The sequence below is a fragment of the Drosophila obscura genome, unplaced genomic scaffold (genome assembly GCF_018151105.1).
Source record: "Drosophila obscura isolate BZ-5 IFL unplaced genomic scaffold, ASM1815110v1 contig_87, whole genome shotgun sequence".
Lineage (NCBI taxonomy): Eukaryota > Metazoa > Arthropoda > Insecta > Diptera > Drosophilidae > Drosophila > Drosophila obscura.
This window is the reverse complement of record NW_024542880.1, coordinates 2,045,455-2,058,693: the sequence shown is the minus strand read 5'-3', so window position 1 is coordinate 2,058,693 and position 13,239 is coordinate 2,045,455.

Below are 13,239 nucleotides of genomic sequence, written 5' to 3'. Positions count from 1 at the left end.
GTCTCATATTGAGCGGCGAACGATGCACAATTGTTTTCCTACGAAAACAGTCTGAGCGGGAGACTTTCGTTCGGCGCTCAGCAACTGAGCATCAGTCACTGAGACAAACGAGCGGAGTGCAAGTACGAAAAGTCTTTTGGATGTTAGGTTGTTGTTTTTATATTTCCTCGTAGCCAAAGCTTGAAAGAGGAAGGGAGAAAGATATAGGGCTCATCGTAATTGAGGCACGGACGCAACACACACAAACACATACATTCGCAAAAGACACTTTCGGCTCAACGACAAGTGTCTCGAGTGAACGAAGGAGAGAGAGAGACACTATCGTTGATTGAGCAAAGAGCGAAGAGCGAAAAAACGAAGCGGAAGGGTCTTTTCGATTTTGTTTTTAATCGTGTCCGCGAATAACCGCTTTTGAATGACTGCTTGCAAAAGGGGTCCACTTCTTGCGAGCTCTGGTAAGAACGAAAAAGAACGTGTGAGTCGCTTCTGGGGACGCGACTATACTTTTATACCCCTACTCAGTCAGTATATATATTTTTGAAATTATAATTTATGTAGAATTTAGAAAATGTTGAATTAAAAAATTTTTTTTTGCTACATCTGTTATCTACATCTACAATGTATATTATACATATAACATGTATATTCTACATGTACCATTTAGATTCTACATCTCCGCTGGAGGGCACTCGCGTACATAACGAGGCAGACTGTGCGAGCGAGAAAGAGAATGAGTAGCGGGTCTCTTGCAGGAGGAGGCGGGGGAAGCCACTGAAAATTAATTCCTTCATTCTGGCTATACTTATGATCCGATCTGATTCAGATTCGGCAATCTGGTAGATATAGGCATTCAGTTTTATCGTATCTTTAAAATTGCGCCTGCCACAGAATTTCGTCCTTTGTGGGGGCGGAAAGGGGCGGGGCGAAATTTTTAAATACACTTGTAGCAGTGTGATATGCTCTAGCTCTTATGGTCTCTGAGATCTAGGCGCTCATCAAGACGGACAGATGGACGGACGGACAGACTGACGGACATGGCTATATCGACTCGGCTATTGATGCTGATCAAGAATATATATACTTTATGGGGTCGGAAACGTTTCCTTCTTCGTTGCACACATCCACTTTCACCACAAATATACCCCATAACTCTCTTTCAGTACGGGTATAAAAACCATCTATCGCGAAAAAAATTGATTTTTAGAACGGCTTGGCCGATGTGCTGAACTGGTCAAAAAAATAACTGATACAATTGGCGCAAAAACATTCTATGTCACGTCCATAAAAAGGGGTAATATAAATGAAACAAAAATACAAGTCAATGACGAACAAAACTATCGATCAGTTGCGAAATACCTCGAAAATGAAAAAAAATGAATTACTACACCTACCAACTTAAAAGGATTACAAGTGGTTATCAAAGGAATCGAACCAACAGTCCCAATCAATGAGATAATAGATGGACTTAACGATAAGGGCTTCGAAGTCAAAATGGCTATGAACATAATAAATAGAAATAAAATTCCCCAGCCAATGTTCAAAGTAGAACTGACACCTGAAAGTATGCATATAAATAAAAATTAAGTTCACCCAATATACAAGCTTCAATACCTACTGCACCGTAGGATCACCGTTGAGGAACCACACAAACGAAATGGACCGGTCCAATGCACAAATTGCCAGGAATATGGACACACGAAAACCTATTGCACTCTACGGGCAGCCTGCGTTGCCTGTGGTGATGTTCATCTCACTGAGGCCTGCCCCGTAAATAAGGAGGACCCATCTGCCAAAAAATGTAGCAACTGTGGGGGAAACCATACTGCCAACTATAGAGGTTGTCCTGTCTATAAAGAATTGAAAAATCGCCTAAACCAACAAATAACTGCAGCTCGAAACCCGGTCGTCCGACAAAACTAAACATATATACCATCAACTACGACTCCAGGAGACTTCAACCAACCACAGCTGGAATAATGCAGAATCAGGCATTAAATCAGATCCCAGAAATCTCTGCCCAACATACCCCTGCTAATCCATCCCAATTGCCTAGTGGAATTGAATCAATGCTGGTAACTATAACAAACACAATGGTAGCAATACAACAAACGATGCAGGAGCTTATGCGCAACCAAAATCTCCTCCTGGAGCTCCTAATCAAACAGAAATCTGTTTAAATGTCCTGTCTAAATATATGTTTCTGGAATGCAAATGGCATTTCGCAGCACAAATGCGAGCTCTTACAGTTCCTCGCTCAACACGACATTGACGCCATGCTCATATCAGAGACTCACCTAACAAATAAAAACTATTTTCACCTCGATGGCTATAACTTCTATGCGACAAATCATCCCGATGGTAAGGCACATGGAGGTACTGGCGTTCTGATCAAGAATCGCTTTAGGCATTATCCATTGCCTTCATTTGCTACACCTTATCTACAGGCAACAGCAATTCATATTGATTTTCAGAGCGGCTACCTAAACCTAGCCGCAGTATACTGCCCACCACGCTTCTGCATTTCCGAAACAGAATTTGTAACATTCTTCGACCTACTAGGTGACCGATTTATAGCAGCTGGTGACTACAATGCCAAGCACACCCATTGGGGATCTAGACTTACCAACCCGAAAGGAAGACAACTATATAACGCTATAATAACCCCACGAAACAAGCTAGACTTTATCTCTCCGGGCAAGCCCACATATTGGCCCACAGATCCAAACAAGCAACCCGACTTGATTGATTTTGCAGTTAAACGAAGGGTGCTGCAAGCTCAGATTAATGTAGATCACTTAACAGATCTATCATCGGATCACTCGCCCATTCTACTTCACCTTTACGACCATCCACAGCTTTCGGAACGCCCACACTTTCTAACTTCTAGCAAAACAGATTAGCTCAAATACAGGAAGTACATAAGCTCTCATATTGATAGCTGCCCAAACATTAATTGTAAAGATGACATTGATAGGTCAGTCGAAGCATTGGTTTCCTCAATGTCACTGGCGGCAAAACACTCAACACCAATATTAGCATCTAATAAACTTTCCAACAGCAGTCGTATTTCTAGGCACATCGAAGTGCTGCTACGCGATAAAAGAAGGCTTCGCCGAGAGTGGCAAGCAAACAGATCACCTGCATCGAAAGAGCGGCTAAAAATAGCCAACCACCTACTACGCAGAGCCCTAGAAGATGAAAAAAACCGAGCTCAACTCTCCCCAACTAGCAAACGATTCCCACTGTGGAAAGCAAAATCAGGCGTATGATGAAATGGGGCTATTATCCTCAAGAATGGAGGAAATCAGTCATCACAATGATCCATAAAGCCGGAAAAGACCTATCAGCCTACTGCCTTGCCTGTCAAAGATATTTGAAAAGCTGCTCCTACACACCCACGGTGCCATTCCGACTCACCAATTTGGATTTCGCGAAAAACACGGAACCATTGAACAAGTAAACCGTATAACCTCTGAGATACGAAATGCATTTAAAATACGGGAGTATTGCTCCGCTGTTTTTCTGGATGTCGCCCAGGCTTTCGACCGCGTTTGGTTAGATGGCTTAATCCACAAAATCAAAATATCAGACTGGCGCATACACGTAAATGATCAAAAGTGCAAGCATGTCACCTTTACGTTAAACAGACAAACTTGCCCTCCATTATGTCTGAACAATATCAACATTCCACAAACCACCGAAGTAACATACCTTGGTGTTCATCTGGATAGAAGGCTTACTTGGCGTAAACACATCGAAGCTAAGAGAAATCTACTTAAATTTAAAGCTAGTAATCTACATTGGCTAATAAACATCCGTTCACCACTAAAACTGGAGTACAAAGTACTTTTGTACAATGCAGTTCTCAAACCCATCTGGACATACGGCTCCGAGCTATGGGAAAATGCTTGCGTTAGTTAGTTAAATAGTCCAGAGAGCTCAATCGAAGATACTAAGAACTATCACTGGGGCACCATGATACATACGGAATGAAAATATCCATAAAGACTTAAATGTAGGATCAGTTATCCCCACCCAGCAATAATACTTAGCTAGGGACGTACTCTAAGTAATTAAGTGTAATTAATTAAATTAATATACTAGGCTAAAATTTGTATACTTGTCGTAAGTCTCTAATAGGGAAGATTCGATAAATAAAACTCGTAATAATAGAACGGCTTGGCCGATTTGGCTCAAATTTTGTTCAGTAGTTCGTATTTGCCAAGAGAATGTTTCTACGAAAGAAAATTTCAGAAAAACCAACCTACGATCGCGAAAAAAGGGATTTGTATTGGTGCCTTTTATGGAAGTAGGCGAAGAGCCTAATGTCTTCTAAGTAGGCAAAGAGGCAATGGTCATAGTCGAAGATTAGTTCTAAACTCGAGATATTTATATATCTATTATTCATCACTTGAGTTATAATATAATATTAGACGATCAAACCTTGGACGACGTACACGTCGTGAAATAATTAATCGGAATGTTTCTATAAATCTAACGCAAGAGGAAAGTGCAGAATTAAATGAATTCCATGCCCATATTGCACAGGTTCGCGCTGCACAATTACCACCTCAAATTCGACCTGTAGACTTGAATCGCGCTGCTTTTGCAAAAGAGCAATAGCCTATCAAGATCTTCGCTGCGTTGATGTCGGTTCATTACACTACTCAACAAAATTGAAGTTTTTATTTAGGCTGTGAACCAAAATGACTTTTTCTGATAGATTTCGGGATTTTAAAATTTTTGTAGTACTTTATTTTTTTGTATGATGTAACGATGGTTGTTCATATTAAATATGGTTTATTACTGTAAACAGTATGGAAGGCGATACAGAATCAAAGGGATATCGAGAGGGATATGGATTGGCTAGCGAGAGTTTATGATGGGTCGGTTGGAGAGTTAGCTTGATTCAGAAAGAAAGGCGCGAGATGAAGAGGCGAGAGCATGCCGTGCGGGAGCATGAATGCGTGCGTGAGTTTGTAGGTAGATGACAATTTAGTACAGTGGGCAGTGCAAACAACGAACAATAATAAGGATTTACTCTACTGCTGCACCACTGGCTATAATCTATGCATTTTTCCACTATTTGGCTGCGTAACCAAACAAACACTTTCAGGTACTAAAAATGCAACCCCCTTTTCGTTTGCTTTGTTTCCAATTGGCAGTTGGGCCCGCAACCTTCCAAAAAGTTTTTTTTGTCTATTTTTTCAATTTTGAGGTTTGGTTAACGAATTTTAGCTCCACCTTTTATCCATAGATTTTATTGAACAATACCTTAAACAAAGCCTAATTAATGCATATATCTAAAACTAAAAATGCATGCCAAGAATTATTTTTCTTTCGACTTTTCCCGAGATTTTAAAGTCAAACTTTCGGGGAAAAATACCGCAAAAAAATGATGAAATTTGAATTTGAAAGCTTAATATCTTCCAGGCGTTAAGCTGGAGATACAAAGTGTCCGGGTCCGATTTATAGCTGCATTTGTCAGCTTTTCAGAACTGCAAAGTTCTATGAAACCAGATATAAGATACTTAAGTTATGTGAAAAATAGAAGCACCACCTCTGAAAGAACGAGAAGGAACGTGCGAGTCGCTTCTGGGGACGCGACTCTACTTATACCCGTACTCAGTCAGTATATACATTTTTGAGCATATGATTTTTTAGAATTAAAAACAAAATTTTACATTTTTTTGCTACATCTGCTATCTACATATACATCTACAATGTATATTCTACATCTAACATGTAGATTGTGCAATGTACATGTTCCATTTATATTCTACACCTCCTCCGCTAGGGGTTGCTCGCGCACTGAACGCGGCAGAGTGTGCGAGCGAGAAGGAAAATGAGGGGGGGCAGGGGAAACAACTGAAAATTAATTTCTTCATTCTGGCTATAATTATGATCTGATCTGATTCAGATTCGGCAATCTGGTAGATATGATCATTCTCTACGATAGTTTTATCGTATCTTTAAAATTGTGCCTGCCACAGATTTTCGTCCTTTTTGTGGGCGGACGGGGGCGGGGCGAAATTTTGAAATACACTTGTAGCAGTGTGATATCACATGAGTCTGGAAACCAAATGTGGTTGCCCTAGCTCTTATAGTCTCTGAGATCCAGGCGTCAAACAAGACGGACAGACAGACATGGCTCTATCGACTCGGCTATTGATGCTGATCAAGAATATATATACTTTATGGGGTCGGAAACGTTTCCTTCTCTGTGTTACACACATCAACTTTTACCACAAATCTAATATACCCCTTAACTCTTTTTTGAGTACGGGTATAAAAACATTAAAAAATACCAGATTTTAAAAAATTCTTTAAAAAAAACTAAACCATAAAAAAACCATAATTCGTTAAAAATGCTTAAACCCCGCAATCCATAAGAAAAAGTAATTTTGGGCCACAGCCTAATTGTCGTGTTGACTAGTGTTATCTGTCGTATGCCAGCATAGCAATGCATTAAAGTTTCAATCGGAAACCCCCGGCACATGCTGCGCTGGTGGAAAGGTAATATTGCCCTTTTGACTTATCCGCCAGAGCCATTGTATTCGTTTCTCTATGGAAAACGGTGCAAACGACGAGGTGACGAAATTTTAACTTCGACGTTACGTGAGTTGTTGACCGATAAGCCTCACCTCCACTCTACTCAAAACACTAGAAAAGCTGCTTGATCTACTCATCAGGAATGATGTAGGGAGACTGATGTCATCCAACCAGCATGCCTACACCAAAGGGAAATCTGTACAGACGGCACTGCATTCACTAGTAGCCACAATCGAGAGAGCCCTTCGTAACAAAAAAGTACGCTCTAGGAGTGTTTTAAGACATACCTGGAGCATTAAACAACGTGAATACGAACGCGATAATGGACCGCCTGGAAGCGACCAACACGCATCCCGCAATCAACCTATGGCAATCAACCTATGGAAATCAACCTATGGCAATCAACCTATGGCAATCAACCTATAGATAAAGAACCTTCTATGTTGTAGACTGGTGTATTCAGGGTGGGGCACCGCTTCTATGGTGAAAGGGTCACACAGAGGCACACCTCAGGGTGCGGTTTTTTCTCCCCTTCTGTGGAATCTGGTGGTTGACGACCTAATTAAGAGATTCGAGAGAAGAACCCCAAAAATAACGGCTTATGCGGAGGACATAAGCATAATTATTTCGGGAGTGTGTCCATTGACCCTCAGCTCTATAATGGAATCAACACTCAGGGAGATATGTGAGTGGGCGGAAAAAGTAGGACTCAAAAGTATTAACGCGGGCAAGACGGACCTCATCCTCTTTACCAAGAGATACAAGGTGACGGAATGGACAGCCTTTGTCAAAATACTTCGATCCTCAAGGACTTCGAAACCTCATAAATATACTCGAGGAGGTTCATACACCCCCATCCGGACAACTAAGGGCCATATTGGGCTTTGCGAGACCCCGTGAGGGCCATCCGGGTTAACCTAACCTAACGTGAGTTGTAACGAGGCAATTTGGAGTCTGTTTTCATTTCCGATCCATGACCGTTTCCCGACTGTCGTACATTTGGCAGTTCACTTGGAGTACCGCCAGCGTGTGTACTTTACGGACGAAAATGCAACGCAAAGATCAGAAAGACCACCAGCGACAACATTGACAAATTTCTCTTCGACATTCGAAAGCGATCCGTTTGCAAGGACTTTACTCTATTCGGAAATGCCACGCTGTTATACATGGAACGCTTCATCAAAGATGTTTCAACGCCGAAGGAGAGGTTACGCTGTTGCTGTCTTCGCTGATGTCTATTCGACTGATGCACTCGGACGAATATACACAGTTCATCCACGCCAAGACGAATGCTTCTATCTTTGCTTGATTTTGGTGAACATTAGAGGACCTACATCTTTCGCTTCCTTGAACACTGTGGATGGTGTGCTGTGCGCCACTTTTCGGGATGCTTGCCAACGGTTGAATTTATTCGAGCACGATACACATTGGAACTCAACGCTCGCAACTGTTTCTGCGCCAGCGAATACACTGTACACTGTTTGCGATCATCATAGCCACATGTCAGCTTTAAAATGGGGCGAGAAAACGATCGCCGAGTCTGCTAGTATTTTGTATTTTACAATTTTTTGCTACATCTGTCATCTACATATGGGCAGTTCCTATCTGGCGTTACGTTACATTCGTACGACAAAATGTTGAAGCCAAAATTTTAAAACGGGATTAACCTTGTTGAAAATTAATAGGTTAGCCCTATATTCGCGAAAAATGGCAATAATCGAGCGTACGGTTTTAAAAATATAAGCCATAATATGACCTAAAATTGCGTTACATGAAACAGAAGTGTTTTACCTATCGAGGCTGGGGTACAAAATGGCAAAACGCACAAAGGGTAGCTTAGTCAACAATAACCGATTCTGCAGCGATTTCTGCCAACGATGCGATCGCTCTTCAAAGGGCAAAAACACTGGTGCAATTGCTGACTATCACAATTGCCCAATAACACAATATCATATTAAATCCAAATTAATTCAATATTAATTCCAATTCCATTTTACCATATTCTTACTAGACTCAGCACTTTCTGTACCTTTTGTTACCTATAAATAGAGTTTAAGTTTGTTGAGAAAAATCAGTATCAGAAACAGTACCATCACTGCCTGTTCACTCGTCTATTCTACAATTGCAATCATCAGAGGCTGTCGCCGTGTCTTCGGACCCTCATTGGCTCACCGTAAGAAACCCTCTCCGCAGTCCAACTGGTTCAGGGTTACTCCCTTCAAGCCTTTTGACGATACCCCGGACAAAGCCAAGCGGTGCGGTTTTGGCTATCAAACTCATGAAGTGGATAAATGCGTTCCAGCGGCTGTCATTGCTTCCATTTGAAATGTTCTATTAGACTGACGCAATGCTTGTCCTGCATTGGTTGCATGGAGACCAACCTCTGTTTTGTATTGTGCGATTTACCGTACCGGTACCCGGCCAAATCTCCTCGGCTACACTGCAATCGACAGCAGAAGAGTAACACAAGTTCAGTGCTCCAAACAGAAATGCAACATCAGCATTAAGCCGGATGCGGGGCAGACACAGACTCGGCATAACGTGACAACAAATGTCACCATATATACATACACACATACATGTAAAACCACATAGATATAAGAAGGCATAAGGAAAAGCTGGGCTGTTGGGCTCGCAACCTTCCAAAAGGTATTTTTGTTCAACAACAAGTAACAAAAAATTTTAAGGTTAGGTGTGAAGAAAAAAATATGGCTACAGAAATGTCAGAAATTTCTGGAACAACAACGAGTATGGAAAAGAAAACAAACGTAGCTCATGAAAAAAATGTGAATATATTTTATCATGACAAACACAAGGGACCCTACATAGTGTATGTAGACAAAATTACTGGCAAAGAAAATGAATCAAAAAGATTTCCCATTAACCCCATTGATCTTAGTTGTATATTAACGAAACTGAAAGTTGACGGTGTTCTGACTGTGTCAAAGATAGGCTTTGGCAGATGCAAAATTGAATTTAAAAACTCAATGAGTGCCAATAAATTTGTGATGATTAATTTAAAGAATCATGGTTATGAACCTAAAATTTTTAATCATTTCGTTTATAAAACGGGTCTAATTTTTAATATACCAACATCCATTTCTGACGAATTATTAGCTGAATACATCGAATTTTCGGTTCCTATTGAGAAATTGATTAGAATTAAAACAAGAGATAAGACTAACAAAGATTTATTTGTTTATTTATTTATTTAAACTCTTGTTTAAAGGTGCACAAATTCTTTCAGAAGTTGCATTTTTTTATACAAAAGTACCAGTGATACATTATGTTCCCTTTAGTCAATGTTATACATGCTATAGATTTGGACATTTTGCACAACATTGCAAACAAGCAGAGCAAAAATGTTATAAATGTTCACGTTCGCATTCATTAGAAGCTGTCTGTACTGATGTGATCTGTGAAAATTACACAGTAGCTGTAGCTACATCTGTTTCTTGTCCTACTAGAAAGCGAGCGTATGCTATACAAAAATGTATGACAGTGGAAAATTGATCTAGATTGGAGGTCAAAACTAAATATCCGGCGCTGTTTGGCAAGACGGAATCAGTTGATATTTTTGATCACGATTCTTTTCCGCAACCTTTTTGGCAAAAATCGACAAATGAAAATATACTGTTGCAAAAAAACATGTCTTCCACGGCAGAAACTGTACATTCTTTTAAACCCTTTAACAAAATTGTTAAAAACAACAAATATAAAAATACGGAAAGTCTAAATGCACAAAACACAATAAAAGCTTGGCAGAATGTTTTAAGAGAGCATGAATATGTTCCAAGCGAACGATTCACTCCCTCAACATCCAGAAATAATATACAACATGAGACGGTTCCTTAACAAGCTTTCTCTAGACATCTCCCATTATCTTACAGATAAAAAACAACAATAATATGAATATAGATACTAGAAAACTCCTAGAGGAACTAAATACAAAAATTTTGCAAACAAACTGTAAAATTGATTTAAGTAAAATTTATAACTAATATTTATTAATTTCAAGATTCTTAATTTGATTAATTTTTTGTTTTTTCCGTTTATATATCTATTATTTTCTTTAGTTAGTTTTTTAATTTACATTGATTCTAACAATCTCAAATGAAAATACTACAATACAACATTCAAAGTCTTACTACAAATAATAATAAGCATCTACTAGAAATTTTCTTGATTAACAATAACATTGATATTGCCATTAAAAATAATTCCATGTGTAGTTTATTAAATTTCTTTATATAAAGAAAAATATACAATTTAAAATTTTGAAATGCAATACAAGTCTTGAAGTCATAGGTCTAAGTACAGAAAATCTCTCCCAAAACATAAATATTTTTAGTGTTTACTGTGCCCCAAACATCGACCTACAAACTTTTGAATCAGGATGTAAGAATTTATTTACCAAAGCAACTTCGTTAAATGGCCTGACTTTTATAGGGGGCGACCTTAATGCCAAATCGTCCATATGGGGAAACATCATACAGAATGCTAGAGGTAATTATTCGGAGAGAGCTTTATTGAATTCAGGTTTTTTTTGCATCAATAATGGCTCTCCAACTTTTTCACCCAATCTAAATTATTCTTCAGCACTAGACATTACACTGATAAATAGATCTAATAATAATATAAACTGGTCTGTTAAAAACTCTAAAATTTCCAACAGCAACCATTTCCATATAGTTATTGATATTTCGAACTATTCTATCAAACCTAGCAATAAAATTTTACACAAAAGAGTAATCGAGGATTTCTCTAAATATGAGCACATTAGAAAACCTAAATTAATCTACCAAAAAAATAATCTCAAATAATACCATAAAATTATCTGTAAATAACAAATTTATTCCTAAAAAATACTGGGACGAGGCGAGTGAAAGACTTTTTAGATTAAGAAATGCTAAGATACAAAAATATTACAAAAGAAGACTCTTTACGGACGCATTTGAATATATTAAAGCTAACAAAACTCTAAGCAATTACATATATAAGATCAGAAAAGATAACATGAACACACTTTCCGATGCAATTTAAAATCCATCATCTCCAAAAGAAATGTGGCAAAAAATTAAAAGTCTTAAGTTATATAAACAAATAAAGGCAACAAAAAGTACTTGGAATGATGTTGAACATCAAGATTTTCTTAAGCAAATTGCAGACATACCCAACACTAACTCTTGTATACTACCATTCCAGAGCGATGGGACCATTCATTAACTAGAACTAAATTTAACTTAGATGAACTTTTATTTTTTCTAAGATCCAGAAATCCCGACTCAGCTAAAGGCATAGATAATATATCTTATGCAATGCAACTCTCTCTTCCCTTGGACCAACAAGAAAACCTTCTCTCATTACACTACTCGACAAAATTGACTTTTTCTGATAGATTTCCGGATTTAAAAATTGTTGTAGTACTTTATTATTTTTGTGGACTTAACGTGGACTTTATTATTATGTTGTGGGTTTTTTTTTTAAAAGAATTTTTAAAATCTGGTATTTTTTTTCATGGTTTTTTTCAGAGATTGTGATTCTATTTTTCACATAACTTAAGTATCTTATATCTGGTTGCAGTTCTGAAAAGCTGACAAATGCAGCTATAAATCCAACCTAGACCTTTTGTATCTGCAGCTTAACGCCTGAAAGATATTAAGCTTTCAAATTCAAATTTCATAATTTTGGCGCAATTTTTTTTTTTTTTTCGAAATTTTGTACTTTAAAAACTCGGGAAAAGTCGAAAAAAAATTATTCTTGGTCAACATTTTTGGTTTTAGATAGACGCATTAATTAATTGCTTGCATTAATTGCTCATCAAAATCTATGGATAAACGGTCAACTTGCAGCTGTTTGACCAAAATGACACAAAACTAATTATACCTGAAATTAGTGCTTTTATTTTTCACATAACTTAAGTATGTTATGGCCGGCGAAAATCCTCCAGAGGGTGCCGGCTGGGCAAAGGGCACTGCATTATCCCGGGTCGGGTTATGCATTGCCGCTTGCTCTGTCCGCTTGGTCTTCCCGACCAAAAATTTGGGGGAACTGAACCATAGCCATGGCTGGTGGTGCCTGGCGGGTAGGCATAAAACGCAGGGGGTGGTCCCCCCGAAAAATATTAACCAGCATGAACCCTCTGGGCCAACAATGGAGCGGAAGAAGGAGCAAGCAAGGGTTGGGATGTCAACCCAAACGTTGGTGGAAAGCCTGGCTGCTACCACCGGCGGGCACGGGGAGGAGCAATCCTCTCTGCGTGTCGCCAGCGGCCACACCTCTGATATGGCGGGAGCAGGTCATATCAGTTGCAATGCTACTGCCACAAAAACGACTCACTCCAAGTTGAGCCGCACAGGTGCCGTGGTCGATACAGACTCTGACCTGGAGAGCGTGCGCTCGGTAACCAAGACGGAGGAGGATAGCCTTCTCCGCTCCCCGGAACCAGGTTCCAGCTCCCTGCGTAGGAAAGGGCCGAAGCGTTCCAAGGAGGGGTTGAAGCCGAAGGCCCAGTACAAAGCGGCCCTCAAGATCATGGGCCGGCTCCAGGGCAGGAGGGACCTCTCTGAAGAGGAGAAGGCCAAAATGACCTGGGCCGAGCAACGGATACAAGAGGGACGGCTGCACTTCGCGCAGATGCCGCAGATGAAGGCATCGACGAAGGGATTTGCCAACAATGTGGAGGAG